Source organism: Solanum pennellii, chromosome 8 (assembly GCF_001406875.1).
Source record: "Solanum pennellii chromosome 8, SPENNV200".
Classification (NCBI taxonomy): domain Eukaryota; kingdom Viridiplantae; phylum Streptophyta; class Magnoliopsida; order Solanales; family Solanaceae; genus Solanum; species Solanum pennellii.
This window is the reverse complement of record NC_028644.1, coordinates 12,024,191-12,041,040: the sequence shown is the minus strand read 5'-3', so window position 1 is coordinate 12,041,040 and position 16,850 is coordinate 12,024,191. Positions and strand designations below refer to the sequence as shown.

At 35.1% G+C, this 16,850-nt stretch overlaps 1 long non-coding RNA gene across 1 annotated transcript; it reads right to left on the bottom strand.

The window, feature by feature from the left end:
* Positions 1–11,643: 11,643 nt before the first annotated feature.
* On the bottom strand, positions 11,644–14,681 carry LOC114078312. Its single transcript, XR_003579923.1, has 2 exons — positions 13,993–14,681; positions 11,644–11,971 (listed from the first exon to the last, which is right to left on the bottom strand). It is a non-coding gene; the product is annotated as an uncharacterized LOC114078312 (long non-coding RNA).
* Between the last annotated feature and the right edge of the window lie 2,169 nt (positions 14,682–16,850).

Here is a 16,850-nt window from a genome sequence, read left to right as displayed (position 1 = left end):
TTATTTTAGTTAGGTTTTACCTCATTATTTGCCTATGGTTCCCACAACCCTAGTTATGGAGTTTAGTAACCCATAGTCATAATCACAATATTCAAATATATGGTATAAGAATTCATGTACTTACTTCAATGAGAAAGAGTAAAATCCGAAAGTTCGCTTGATTAATCAACAAAAATCACCAATTATCAATTCAAAGAATCTCAAAATAATCAAGAATCTAACAATAATCAAGGGCCTAACCAAATAATCCAAAGTCTAACCAAATAATCCAGAGTCTAACCTCAAAAACGAGGTTTTTCGAACTATTTGTAGAATAGAAAAAACCCAATTAAACAAGGACTCTATTTGCTGGAAATCTGTCAAAAACGCGGCCGGATCGACGGACATCGCGACGGATCGCCGTGGTCACGACGGACCGTCATGGACTCTGTCGTCCCATACTTGATGAAATTTCTTCTGCTGCTCTCTTCATTACCCTCGACGGCAGGTATGACGGATCATTACGAGCACAACGGTCCGTCGAGGGTCTCCATTCCAAAACACTTGAACTCTTGGAATATGGGTACTGGGGCTACTTCTCTGATCTTCATGACGAACCTGTAGGATGGACCGTCATGGCTACGATGGTCCGTCACGTTTTCCGTAAGCCCTCACTTGGTCAGACTTCCCCATCTTCCTTTAGCAGTTGCACTACGCTGCCACCTACGGACCGTCACAATCATGACGGACCGTCACAAGCTCCGTAGGTGGTCTCTTCTGCATTTCTTCGCTCAAAAACCTCCGCATTCATCTTTGGACAGATTTCCTGCAAATAAGGAGAAACTTATATAAAAATTAGCACAAAAAGGCTTTTGGACACACTAAACTTAAGGAAAAAATATTAATAATACCGTGAAACCACGGTATATCAAGCGTCTGGCTCCTTAGGAGTTTAGTGGTCAGAGGAAGCCTCCGGGTCCGCCGAAGTCCCTGCCCCCGCCACATCTGCACAATCTGCCTCGTCTAATAAGGCTGACAGTCCTGATTCCACTCCAGGCTCACCAAATAGTGCTCTCATCCCGGTTGCCGACCAGCCCAACCGATGGTTTGTCAACGGGCAATATCAAGTGTATTCCAACGCAAAGTTTCTAAATGATAAAGGTTTAATGACACGGACCCTTACACTGGAGAGGCGGGTTCTTACGGGAAGTCTCCCCACCATGCCAAAGATCCATAATCTCTTCACCAGACACCGGCTGGAGTGGACAGCTCGTCCTTTAGGCCGTTATAGTGAGGAGTTGGTCCGAGAGTTCTACGCCTCTAACATGGATACTCTTAGATCACAGATAGAAAGGCGGGCTACCCCCGCCAAATATGCCCCACTTGAGCATGTCCGAGTACGTGGCATTCAGGTCGATATCTCCCTGCCCTCCATACGGCGGTATCTATACGGCGAGGATGTTGATGCCAACAGGACCCCTCTCACTGCCGAGTTCGACTACCGGTGGCTTATTGTAAAAGATGTCCAATTCTTGCGTGATCCATTGCTGAGAGAGACCACCAAGAGGTGGATGGTTCTGCACTTGTCTATTGATGGAGAGGGTGCCGACTGGGTAATGGAGTCGAAGGGAGCCATCAAGAAGGCTAACTTGACCTTCACGGCTAAGTTCTTATGGTTGATTTTCCGCTACTGCCTTTCCCCCACGGCCGCTGATAATATAGTAACATGGGATCGTGCAGTTCTGATGGCGGCGATGATAGCCGGGTTTGAGGTGGACATCGCTTGGCTTCTACAGGCGGTCATGCACGAGAGAGCTTTCAAGGTCACAACTACTTACCCTTTTCCGTGCATGATATTTTCCTTATGCAAGTCCACAGGTGTGCCCATCTGGCACATTGATCAGCTCAAGACTCCGCTGGGCACTGTTGATATCGGCCTCATCAGGGATGAGGCCAATGAGTTGGCTCCACGCAGAGGGCCCCGTCAAGAGTTGCCTCCACTTTGTGAAAATCTGGCGGATACGGTAGCACATGCTCGAACGGCTACGCAGGCTGCTTCTGAAACCACTGACACTACCCCGGTCGAGTCTATCCTGGGTAGTAGCACTGCCCCTAGCTCCTCTCACTCAGCCCCATTCCCCGCTCTGCTCCCGCTTGCTAGGGTCTAGAAACTAGAGGCAAAGATGGATACACTTCTGCATCACATCCAGCCTTGGATGCAGAGGTTTATTACTGTGGCAGAAGAGCGCTTGGAGCATAAAATGGTCCAGCACACTTAGCGGAAGATTGCTGAGGTTCATCGGTGCTTGGACACTTTTGAGTTGCGGGTGCTAGCCCGGCCATCCATCAGGTGGAAGTGTCGACCCTTCAGGCTGCGGTTGAGAGTATGCGAGCGGACATTGATATGATCCTAGAGGCTAGGGTGCCTGAGTCTGAGGCCCCTTCTGCAGAGCCTGCTGAGGACACAGTGATGGCAGCCTTATTCGCCACTTCTGAGATTCCACCACCTCCCCCTCGAGAGCATGCCAAGAGGTGCAAGGGTCGAGAGAAGGATTAGGCTAGAGCACGGAAGAAGGAGCGTCGTGAGATGGAGGCTGCGAGGAGAGCCTCATTTGCTGATAAGGAGGCGCGTCGGATCGGGCTGTAGAGTCAGCTGCTAGGGCATCTAGCTCCAGAGATGTGGCGATAGCGGGAGGCACTGCTGATAGTGCTGTTGCTGATGAGGACACTACTGAGGGTGTCCAGACTACAGAGGCAGTGGGTTTCAGGGAACCGGACCCACCAGCTTGTTCATCGTCGGTGCTTTGCGCCCCAAGTTTGCTTCACCTACCACTCTCGTATTTCAATTATTTTTATGCATTAAGGACAATTGCATATCTTTTGTTGGGGGTGGGGTAAATGGAAAGTGAGTGCTAGGGTGAAGTCTGAGTAGCCCAATTCACTATCCTCTTTTTGGGGTTTTCTTGTCTGTGTTCTATTTTCCCCAAGAGACTGATTATTTTTATTGTTGAACCGGCATGTCTATATCTTGTGTACATAGTTTAAATCTGAAGCATGATGGCTAAAATGATATCCTGATATAATGAAAATGATGCATGACTAGGCATAGTAATTGATAAATGTGTGGCTCTAAGCATGACATAGAGATACACCACTGCATGACCCTAAGTCTAAAATTCGAACTAGGTGTATGATAATCTGGTAGAGTAATGAGATGTCAAGTGCGCGTGAGGAAGATTTCAATAGTCCACTATTTGTACTTAGCTAGAACTTGCCTGGTTAGTCCTGCTAAAAGTAAGCTGTAATAAACAATTAGGAAAGGATCATAGGCCCTTGTTCAATATAGCCAATTTTAGCCTAAATAAAAAAAACTAATGAAATTAATCGCTCTTTGATCCAAATGATTTGAGCTTAAAATAGACCTTTCTTTTTCACCCCAACTGACTTTTCTGGGAATAATGTGTTGGCCCTGGTCCCTCCTTGGACATGTGCACCTCAGCTTATGCCAAAAGCATAAGTTGAGGGTGGCTAATGCAGTAAACAACCTTTTCGTGGCCCTGACCCAACATTGGGTATTGTGTACTTCGACTCATGGCAAACTCATGAGTTGAGGGTGACTCTTATGAGGAATACTCTGGAAAGTGGGGTTGAAAGAACAAAGAAAGAGAAAGAACAAAAGTAAAGTGACTCAAGAACCAGTTGAAAGAAAAGTGAAAAAAAATACAATAAATACAAGCAAGAAAAGAAGAGTCACTTACAGAAATGAAGAAAGAAGGGAAAATAGCAAGGTGAAAGAATATGAGAAATTGGGCGAAATAAAATGATAAAAAGTGGTATGTTTAGCCGATATGTCAAGGAGGGCAAAAAGTCACTAAAGTATACCTAAATATACCCTACCTGAACCTGACCCTATGTTACAAGCTAAGAAAGTCCTATCGTGATCCTAAAAGTTGTATAGCGAACTTAAAGCAGTGAAAATAAGGGCCAGCTTATGGCAATATGTATGAATGAGTTGTGAATTTGTTCTGAGAGTGAGTGTTGAAAAGTAATCCTTATACTCAAACTGAAATCATTGTGTGAAAAATGAGGATGTTGTTTTGAAGTGAGGACACTAGTTGCAATACCAGAAATTATTAGCACCTCGGTGAGAAATTGAAGAGGATAGGTGTCAGTGCGTGGTGAGTCTGTGTCATAGTCTGATTCCACATAATATTCAAGCCTAATAGTGCTAACATGCATAAACATGATGAGACTTATCAGGATTGATATCCAAATGATTGTGAAAGATAAAACATGGATACTATTGTACAAAGATTTTGTAGTGAGTCATAGTGCGTTGCTTGAGGACAAACAACGAATTTAAGTTGAGGATGTTGATATACCGTGGTTTCACGGTATTTTTAATGCTTTTTCCTTAAGTTTAGTGTGTGTCCAAAAGCCTTTTTCTATTGATTTTCGTGTAAGTTTCTCTTTATTTGCAGATCTATCTAATGATGAAATGCGGAAGTTTTTGAGCAAGAAATGCAAAAAAGTTACCACCTTCGGGGCCTGTGATGGTCCGTCGAGCTTGTGACGGCCCGTAGGTGGCATCGTAGTGAAGCTGCTAAAGGAAGATGGGGAAGTCTGACCTAAGTGTGGGATTACGAAGTTCATGACGGACCGTTGTTGGTTCGTCGTGATGATCAGAGAGTAGTCCAGTACCCAAATTCCAAGAAGTTTAAGTGTTATGGAACAGAGACCCTCGATGGACCGTCGTGCTTTGAACGGTCCGTTATACCTGTTCGTCGAGGGTAATGAAGAAAGCAGCAGAAGGATTTGTAAAGTATAGGATGACGGAGGCCATGACGGCCCGTCGTGACCACGACGACCCGTCACGAGGTTTGTCGACTCGGACGCGTTTTGACAAATTTTCAGCAATTAGAGTCCTTCTTTTATTAGGTTTTTGTTTTTTATAAATAGTTGGAAAAACCTCGTTTTTGGGGTTAGACTCTTTCGTAGTAGACTCTTGGATATTAGACTTTGTGATTGTTATAATTTTGGAGAATCTTTAGTCCTCGATTATTTTCAGTAATTGATACACTTTTTCTGGAATTGACTGTTGGTGCGTTTGTTGATTAATCAAGTGAACTTCTGGATTTTATTCTTTCTCATTGAAGTAAGNCTTTAGTTAGTTATTTTCATTCATTTAGAAATAAAAAAAACCCTGTTATTGTCTTTGTTTTCTAAGGAAATAATTGACTAAATAATAGTAATAATAGATTAAAGTTAAGTCTGAACTATTTTCCTCGTGGGAACGATCCGATCCCAACCTTATTAGTTGGGTTCTTTACTTGATACGACCGCTTTACTTCTTATTTGAGAAGTAAGTTTGAGCGTATCAGCAAATTCAATATTTTTAAGATTGGTGATAAAAAAAATTAGTTAAATTTTGATACATTTGAATTATAAATGAAAAACATAAAATTCAAATTCAAAATTAATGATATTATAATCTATATACAACTTTTAAAAGATGATAGTTAATCTTACCTTATTGAGAGCAAACTATTTACATGTAGAGAAAAACAATTATACTTACCTTGATGAGAGGAAACCTATTTACATATAGATAAAAAAAATTATATCATACATGAGGAAAGAGGAAAAAAAAGATGAAAATAAAATTTACAAAACATATTATCCACCAATGACAAATTGAATTGGTGAACTTATATTTAAAAGAAGAGAGTATTGTTGAACTTACCAAATTTTAATGGAGATATTACAAAGAGAATGAAAGTGAAATCAATTTGTGCCAGAAGGAATATGACATTTTCAATTTGTATTTGTAAGTAAAAATTGGCACAATTTTTTTCATTCATTAATACTCATAATGATGATATTTAATTTATCCAATCAAAAATAAAAAGAGAGGAAAATCGAAGTAACATAAGGAAAATGGAGAGATTTCAAGAAAGATTAATATTACATTAATAAGGAAAGAAACAAATGAGATACAATTCATCTAATTAAAACTGAAAACTTTTGTGACATAAAGAATATAGAGAGATTCTAGGAAATTAATAGTATTTTATTGATAAGGAAAATTATAAATGAAATAAAACATTATTAATAAACACATATGATTAGTAAGAGTGATTTAAATAAATGCTAATAATAATTAATAATGAAATATATAGTTTGTCATGAAGATTTTAGAATAGAAAATAAGCAAAAAATTCAAAATTCTAACAAAATAACTAAATAATCATTCAAGCCATTGAGGCATGCCACATCATCATTCTTAGATTCAGATTTATATTATTATATAGATTATATAATTTAATATTTCAATTAAATAGTTAGTTATTTTCATAACACTTTGATTTATAATAGGGGTAAAATCATAATTCAGCTTTTAATTTTTTTTTGTTTTGTTTCTACTTATAGTAATATATGATATGATATGATTACTTTGATATATCATGAGAAAAATGTGAACTCTAAGAAAATGTAAAGTTCAACATTAAGGCTAACATTAATGAATTGTAATTACTTTAGATTATCATAAACCACATACTTCATTTAGTATATTCATTTTTTCCTTCTTGGTTCTAACCTCCTTCAAAGTTCAAAAATGTCATATTGTAGTAACTCCAAAAAAATATTGGTTGTATATGTCTTTGTCGTATTCTTATTTATTTATAGTTAAAAGTCTTTATAACTCGTTATGCATAAGAGTCTTTGGGGCTTGTCCATATTGGCCTTTTTGTGATGGACTTGTCATTGCAAGTTTCATTTATCCACTTATGTGAGTTTTTTTGTGATATTATCATGGTTGATCAAATATATTTTTTTTTTGTCTTCTCTCTAACCTGGCCTTTTGTCTTCTATGAAGTTGGATTTTCTCCTTAGACTTAATTTACTGTTATAATCCTTTTCATTCAAGTTACTTGGATTATTGATTAACAAAATTAGTAGTAGTTAACTAAAGTTGCTCATTTTTTCAATTAAATCACAAAAAATATTAATATTTTAATCCTGACAGATCAATTTGATCACCGAAGTGGAACATGAACAGAAAATATTATTTATAATAAGGTGTTAATTGTTCACATTTGAAGATTTAGAGAATATTAATCTAATCACTTGTCGATCAACAATTAATTGTACGTTAAGTTTCGGTTGTATTTTTCCACATCAAATTTGATATTACTCATTACACTTTAATTTTAATATAATTCATGCTTTATAAACTATTTGCATGGAGCACATGCAACACACATGAAAAAGCTATCACATAGCTGAGTTGATTTTTTTTAAAAAAAAATAGGTTCATTGTTAATTCACCCAAAATATTTTGGATGACTGTTTTATAACCTATCAAAAAATGATTTAGCTACTCTGTAACTTACCAAGTATGATTATACTTTAATAATTAATTAGGTTTGTAAATTAACCTCCCATTATTATTTCTTAAAAATTTACGGTTGTAAAAACAATAAATGTTCAATTATAACTACCAAAAAAACAAAGTCAGTCCCTTTTATATTTCTCCTAGGGTTGTTCAAAATTCAATTGAAATCGATAAGCCGAACCAAAAAATACTATTTGTTTATCAGCGATGGGTTGTTGGTTTAGTGGTTCAGATTATAGTTTTGATTGTATGTGGTGAGATCTTGGGTTCAATCCCCACTGACCTCATATATTAAAAAAATATTATTAAAAGCAACATTTTTTGCAGTAAGCTGCCAGAAAAAAAAATTCCAGAATGCTGGAAATTTGTTCACCCTTTTTGCAGTCCATTTCCTCAACTTTTAAATGTTAGATTTAGGACAAATTTTCGTGTAGCATCTAGTGCATCTTTAGGTGAGTTTTCATGGTTACTTTTGGGAATTTTATCATCTTTTTGCATTCCATTTTCTCACCCTCTTTCAGTCATACATTAAGACATTTCGAGTAGTTTTTAGGGAGATCTTTATGTGCATTTTCAAGGTTACTTTCAATCAAGAATTTTTATTCAATTCAGCAACTTTGAACTCATATTAACATCACGTTTTTAACATATTCATACACGTAAAATCCAACAATTTAACATGTCAAATTCCATGCTTCAAGCCGAGATCAAAATCACAGTACACACGTGCACCCACAAGTGAACATATTGCACATTTTCGAAAACATTTCTTTCATTTCTACATAATTCCGAATAGACATTCAGACAAGTAATCACAACCAGTCTTAAAATCATCTACCAGAAGTCATACCAACGCATACTTGAATCTTTCAAAAGATCTAATGACAGGGGCATGCAATGGGGACAACCTTAGTTTTGCTTGTGAATAGTCTGAATCTTAGGGGTCTCTTGGGAAAGGGACCAATAGGGAAGAAAACCCATACCTGAAGTCGTTCAAAGTGTTCTTACGTGCTTCCAAAATCCCCCCCATTAAGCCAACGTCTCACCACCAAAATCACAAGCACAATCCGTAAAGAACTTGGTTTTTGCTTTTCGTTTTGAAGCTTATTTTGCTTTTTGAGTTTTAGCGTTCAAGTTCTTGATGAGATTTATATTCTTTTTTGGTCTGTTCTTTTGTTTACAGAAATTTTAGCGTGTAAATAAGGTGAGAGTGGAGAGAGACGTGATAATGAGATTAGGTGAAGACTTAGTTAAATTAGAACTTTTCCTAATTGTCTAAAAATCTGATTTTTTTAAGGGTAAGCAAAATGACCACCAAGCTCCTACAAAATAAGATTATAATCATCAACTAATCCACCTAATGTCGCTTCCACCAAGTCTCGAAACAGGGTGAAGCCTAACTTGTGAAAAAGTCTATTTCGCCCAATCCCTACCCGAATTGCCCCTCCTCTTTAAATTAATAAATTAATCAATTAATTAATTAAATATTTAGGGTAATTACAATACTACCCCTATCTTGGAAAAGACCATTACCCCTAGACCTTCCAAACCTAAGATTACCCCTTTTAAGTCCGATAAAACTCATCCGGGTGAATCTCTTCGATTCGGGTGCCCTACATGGTTGGTCTCACCTTGCCTAGTTCAATTAACTCACCAAGTTGGTTGTCTTGGCTAATTGAATAGGTTCTGAGGTCTGGTTCTATGCGCAACAAGCCTTGTGAACTCGATCTAATCCATGCATTCTAGGTACATTTAAACATTACTTAGCATAGTCATTTTCAGGTTGTTACAGAGCTTGACTATGCATTATACATGTGTGCCTTGAAAGGAAAATTCCTAGGTTGGTTATCTAGGTACATGATTATGAATGCATGAGTAAGCTAACACTATGTCTTATATGGTATGATGAAATATGAATGTGCATGATGTCTAAATGTGTTTATATGGACAAGGTAATTAACTGATGGGGTAATTTGAACTTCATAAAAAAATCAATTTAAAATAGAAAACAAAACAAATGTCATATAGGACAGCATGACAAACCAATGTGAAAAGAATTAATTTATTTGAGATAATAAATTATTTTCTAAAAGATATTATTTTAAAAGGTATGACGACCTCAATTATACAAATCTCATTTTAAAAGGTGTGACTACTCAAATTAAAGAAAATGCCATTTTGAAGAGTATGACGACCCAAATAATAATTTAAAAAATGTCATTTTGAAGAGTATGACGACACAAATTATAAAAAATAATGTCATTTTGAAGGATATGACGATCCAAAATTAAAAGAAATCATTTTGAAAGATATGACGACCCAAAAATAAAAGATGTCATTTTGAAGGGTATGACTATCGAAAAATAAAAAGATGTCATTTTGAAGGGTATAACTACTAAATATGCAATTTAAACTTTGAAACGGTCCACAAAGTCATTTGGACAAATATCAATAATGAAACGGTCCACAAAGTTGTTTGGACAAAAATTAAAAATTGGATTTTAATCCATTTTTATTTTATGAACAATGAAACATATTTTAACTTGGTTAACACCAACAAAAGTATTATACAAAAATCTCTCGCAATTTTAATTTTTTATCTTTTAACTGAGATTGATTTCGAGGTAATTCTTATAGATTCAAGTGCTACCTCAAATGTACTTAAGTAACGACAAGATTTGTTCACCTTGCTTCTGACAAAGTCTTTGAACTACACCTAACATCATGTTTCAAGTGTCCTCACAAGAAAGAAATTTTCAATATACGCACATTTAAAGTGTTTTGATTTGGGAGCATCTGGAAAAACACACTCACACTCAGAAAAATGTTCAACGCATGCAATTGGATACCATAGACTTGACCATCATGTAATTCTCCACTAATGTGTGAACATTTGAATTGAAATCATGTATGGCTTGTTAATAGCTTGTAATGTATGCTTAGGGACGGGTAGGATAGTCATTTGGGATAAAATTGATTTATTCCCTTCTTGAGCATTGCACTAAATAGATGCTTTCAACATTTGTTACACTTTTGGCGTATGATTCTCTTTGTTGTCCCTTCCTTTTGCACTTTTGACTTCTTTGAAACTTTGTTTGTCTGAGTTTTTCCCCTTTTGAATTTTCTCCTTTTTGTTTGGAGTGTTTTTCTTCTTTTCTTGAAATTTTGCTTGCTTGAACTTGTGGGGAACTTTGAATTTTTTTATTTCTTTTGAAGTCATTTTTGTTTTCTTGACCTTCACGGACTTTGTTAACTTTTGTCTTTGACAAATTTGAACTTTGAATCTTCTTTTATAACTTGCACGTCTTCAGTGCGCTCAAGAAAGTTTGACCAAAAGAGAGTAGTGCGTGTAAGCACTCAGAAAAGATATAGGCTAACATGTGGTTGTCCAAATAAAAGACTTAAGGCTCAAAGTGGGACAAACAAAGGCTTTATGTCATTTGGTAGAGTTTGAAAGGCTCAAATGGGTCAAAGGAGGCCTACAATCATTTTTCAAATCAAACATTAATCAAAATTTCGTCTCAGTAACATTTAGGCCAAGTTCTAGATCAACAATGCAAAACAATTGAATTTAATTCAAAGCTCACCACACAATGCACATGAAACAATGAATCTGATTTTGTTCTAATCTTGAATATATACAAGAGAACATTTAAGAGTGTAACAAAAGTATGAATGAGAGATACCAAAAAGAATCTATGGTTTAACAAGAAGTCAATCTTCTTTATTGTACAAATTATTTTTCACATGCGCACTTGAACTGTGTTGGCACCAACAAAGTAAAGACTAACATAATATTTTAGAATGAAATGAAAAAAAATAAAAATAAAGAATCTTTAAATGAAGAATACTGAACCCTCAAAGAGCTGCATACGTATCTCAATAATGAGAATCAAGTTTGCGTAGTTCGTTCAGATATGACATAAAATCTATATTTGAACAAACACATTTTTGATAGGAAAATAAAGAGAATGAAAAACTATTGAGCCACATTGAAAAGCGGACAACCAAAATTTAACAAAAAATATTTTTAATATTTTAAGAATAAATTAACAAGAATAAAGAAATCAGTGGATCACATTGAAGGGCGGACCATCAAAATTTAAACAAAGTAACGAAAAATAAAATAATAAATTAATGAGTCACGTTGAAGGGCAGACAACCCAAACTTAACAAAAAAATATTTTTTATTAATTAAAGAAAAAATAGCAAAAGTAAAAAACATGAATGAGTCACATTGGAGAGAGGACAACCCAACTCAAAAAATGTCAACTAAAACAATATTTTCAATAGAATATAATAAAAATCAAAGATATACAATGAATGTGACATCATGTACAAAAAATTAATGCAAAATATACAAACCAACTCAGAGTGAAGCCTCATAAATTCTGGAGTCTGCGTACAAACTTTGTAAAATTTTTGAGGTCATTCCTTGAAAATTTGCCCCTGTTTCAGCTTCAACAACCTCCGGTATTTAATATTGTACTATCTCCTTTGTAAAATTTTTGGAGACCTCGTCAAAAAAATTTGCACCACTTTCCGTTTTTAAATTTTGGAAAGATTGCAGGGAAGATGACCGAGCCCTTATGGCACCTACGTATCCCGTTGAAGAAGAAATTAGGTCAAACGTAGTTCCAACAAATTATAACTTGAATAAAAACTGGACTTGAATTATGAATATTCTAAAAACTAGGTTAGCAAGAGTGATTTTAAAATAATGGACTATCATACAACATATTCACGTGTAACAAGTATATCACATAACATACAAAAAATGAATACATGTCTTATACTAATGTGCCTCGAGTTCGTGTAATGCTTAATATGAGGTTTTGACTTCGCTCTACACTAGATGACTAGGAGTGACTTTGTTTATTGTGGATAGGTGACCCAAGCGGACTACTTGGATTGAGACATTTAACGATCGTTGACTATCCAGTAGCCAACTACATTCGTAAGGGTGCCCCGAGAAAAGTTTGGTTAACGAACGATTGCGAACCCGCATAATCGTCCTTTAAGTCAAAAAGCAAAATTAGATGTCGTTTGACGGAATATATGTTGTGCATGCAATGACAATATACAGTAAATAATGAGCACAATATGCAAATAATTAATAAAATATACAAGATATAATGAATAAAACAATAAAAGAACAACCTCCTAAAATTTGAAAAAATGAACTCATAATGGTTAGAACCTTTTCATCCCAAGCAGAGTCGTCATTCTGTTGACATCCTTTGAATGGGAGCAACGTCGCGGTGACTCAATTAAAAAGAACTAGTTTTAAAAAAAATTAAAAGAGGGTTAAAGGGAAAAGGGAGTCGGCACCTAATTTTTAGGAAAACTAGGAAACCAATTGATAAATTAATTTAACAGATAATCTACGAAACCAATTTGATTCTAGGTAAGGGGTTCAAATTATTTCAAAGGGAAGGGGTTCCCTTTTTATTCCACAATTGTGGTTCCTGACTGGGTTCATTTTTCAAATTGAGGAGGATAATAAAATAATGTACAAATATAATAAACATGCAATATACACATACAAAAACAATATCGGCCTAAGATTTGCCTAACATCGATACAAACAAAATTATAAATTGAAAAATATAATTCGAACTCCTTTCGAATAGCTTCAAGGAAGCAAGTCTTGAGTTGTCGTAAACACACTTAGTAAAAGTATTAGTAATAAATAAATATAAATAAAATTGAATATATAAAATAATAACTTAAAAATAAAAACTCGTCTTATTAACATGGGAGGTCTTGAAAATCGACGGTAATTTCTTCATCGACCTATTTCAACAAACAAAATATATGAACTTACTAAATAAATTTCCGTCTTTTAACATTGGGGAGACCTCCAAAATCGACGGAGAGATTTTAACATTGGCCAATTTTAACTTAGCATCTATCAAGTAAAGATGACAACAAATGGTAAGATTTATCTACACATAGCGCTAAAATAATGAACTGAAACGATGACATTAAAAGTATGAAAGGAAACACAAAAGAGAAATATATTTCTAAGATAATGACAACAATAATATCAAAACCGACCTAAGATCCTCAATGGATTAATAAACCAGTGGCTAACTAATAAAGTGGTAGCATAATAAACGAACAAAATAAAAAGACTAAAGAAATAGAAAACAATAAAAGTAGCCACATGTCAATATGACTTGTTGACTAGTAAAGTGAAGAATACTAAACTAAGAATAAATTTAATAATAATAATAATGAGAAAAAAAATAAAATAGAAATAACTAACACTAGCAACTGATAATTAGAAAAATGAACATAACTAATCTCAAAAACAAAATTTAAAAAAAATAATCAATAATAAATAACAATAAAATAACACTAGAAGCCAAACACATCAAAATAATATAATAGTGAAGTGGATAAAAATTTTTAATACAATTAAAATAGAAAGGATTTTTCCCTAAATAGCAAACAATAACAAAATTTATCTTCACAAATAACAAAAACTAAGCCATAAGAAAAAACAAATATTATATCAGCCCAGCACGCCTTAAGCAAACATTTATATATACTTTTATCCACAAATTAAATCACACTAATCCACAAATTAGTTATAGTAAAGAATTATATACCAAAACAGGCAAAAAGAGGAGGCCACAGTAGCGCCTGATTGTCGGAGTTTAACGGAAATGAAGCTCGTATGTGAAGTCCAACTGACACGGGAGCTCGTCGGCTCACCGTTTACACCGGAAATTAGGGATCTAACGCTTTCAAAAAAGAAACAAACTCGTAGAGGGGGAAAGGGAGAAGGAGGTCTGGTCTCGATGGTTGTTGTTGGTAGGAAAATGGAGGAGCAAGTGGCTTTCTTAGTGGTTTCGGTTGGTGGTGGGGTTTTCATTTTTATTCTTTATGGTGGGTTTAGAGGAGGTAGTTTGGTGGTTGAAGAGAAGAGAGGGAGTGGTTTGCTGGTTGTCGGAGAAAAGAAGAAGAAGGGTAAATGTGTTGGGGTCTGGCGAAGCTCGCTGTTGGAGCTGAACGTGGTTAGGTTTAGGCTGCTTTGGGCTAAGCACTGGTGGCGTGAGCGGTGGTTTTGCACCGTGAGCTGCTAGTCAGAAATGGAAAAGAAAGAAAATGGGGGAAGCGTTGAATTGTTGTGCTCGTTTATGGTGTTTTCTGTCTGTATTGTGAAGAGACTAGAATAAAAATGGGTTTTTGAGGTTGCCAGACTCCGGTGTGGTGGCTGCCGGAAAACTAGTGAATAGTAAAGAAGACCCTTCAAAAATTTGAAAAATATTAAATTTTATCCGAAATATTTTTATCCACCCCCTTTAACCTAATGGACCAAATTTCTTTAAATAAGAATTGTAATACAATGAGCCCAAGTTATGGGCTTGAAATTGTGGCCCAAAAAATCGATGGTTGATAAACATCTGTGTATAAATATTTGGACTATGCAGAATATCAAAATAAATAATAACAAATGTAACAGATAAAATTAATATGAAAAATATAACAAACGTAACTAATGACATGTATCAAAAGTAATTTAACAGAATATAAAAAATAAAGAAATATTTGAACGTCTGGCTGTGACAAAATAATATAAACATAACAACCGATAACAATCTTAATACTTCCAGGAAAAGGATGATTATGAACAAATTTCATTAAAATGACAAAAACATGTATTTTGAATTATTGAAAATAACATACTCAAAATGTATTAGTTTTAAAACTATCAGACCGAAATTTGGTGTCAACAGTCTTCATAAGCTAGAATAACAAAAAGATAGCATCTCCGAACATGAGGCTTCTTCAATCGACCTTGTTAACCTTCAATGGTCGGACCCTACATTTGTAGTAAAGTAAATTAAGGGGTTAGTACACCACATGTACTAAGAATGGGTATATGCACATAAACATTTAAGGACATGCATGAAAAAGGATCATTTCTTAGAAATCATGCTAAGTCATTTGAAAACCTTTAGTGCACACACAATAGAGCATATACTAGATAAGGATCACAATCAACATAAAGCATGGTCATAATCAAAGACATAATATCATAAGGTTATATTAACATTTCATGTTCAATAGTGCATATCAACTTAACATGCAAATCACTTACCAATGATCTCATCCCAAGCCTACAAGTGCAATGATCATGTGAAGCCCCATAACCCCACATAACCAAGTAAACAAGATAGGAGACCATAGGTAAAGCTTTGCTTCATACAACTTGTAACATAAGCAGTCATCACCTCATATAGAAATATAGACCAATAACATGTTCATCAACATAACCAACATCATATAAGAGTAACATCATGTATCATAAGCATTATACCTTCCATGTTGTCATATCACATAAATACAATCTCCTAGGTCTTCCCTTAGAGTCAACTTATGCAATGTCTAGGTAAAGTCCCATACTCCTGCCTATACTAAGTAGACTCCTCAAGTCACCCTAGTCAATGTCCATTTTCTTATCTTTCTTTTTTTTCTTGAGGGAACAATCTCCTTAACTGACATTAGACCATGTGAGCTAAACATGGAATCCGTTGTCATGAAATTCCACTCCGAAAAAGGTGGTTTACCGGCCAAAGTAGACACAAACATAACATAGCTTTCTAGGTGGATCCACTAGCTAGTATCCTATGGGGGCAACATATTTCAACAACTAGGATATATATTAGAGACCCATAGTTCAACATAACATGGAATCCTCTATCTCATGAGAGTTATTATGAACCTAACTTCCAACTAGGGAAGGGACACCTCTCATATCTAATCCATCAGTACTAAGCTAAATTCCCTTTGTGAATAACCTTTAAGTCATCATTTATTCATAAATCTTATCATAAATCATACGAGATTAACTCCTTGTATAAACATGATCATAAACTCTTCAGGTTTAGATTAGAATTTCCTTTCATCACAACCCTTCATTTGTGAGATTAACATATCATAATCATCTTGTGTAACGCATACAAGAGAACATCATAAACTTGCATTATCATATCCTTATCATGATCTCACATTTAACATATTATAGACCAACATATATACATAGAACCATCATAATACTTCAATAGCATTGTAACATCATATATAGGCTAACATAAGCATCATAGAGTAATCATGACTTTAGAAGACTTACCTCTTGCTTCCAAGAACCTTTATCAAGAACTTATGTTCAATATACAACAAATCATCCAATAACATAGTGAAATACACAATAACATAATCAATACTAACTCTTCAACTCATAGACAAGACCAATTCGTAATTTGGGATAAGGGAAAGGGTCAATAAGAAGTTCATTAAAACCATAGTTCCAATCCAAACGTTTTCATATTATCAAGCAATAGATATAACTGAATCAAAACCATCATTTATATAAGAATCATTCTTCACACGAAAATCAAACATTCCAAGTCAAATACCCAACAATACATACTTAGTTAACCCTAGAAAATCAATATACTTC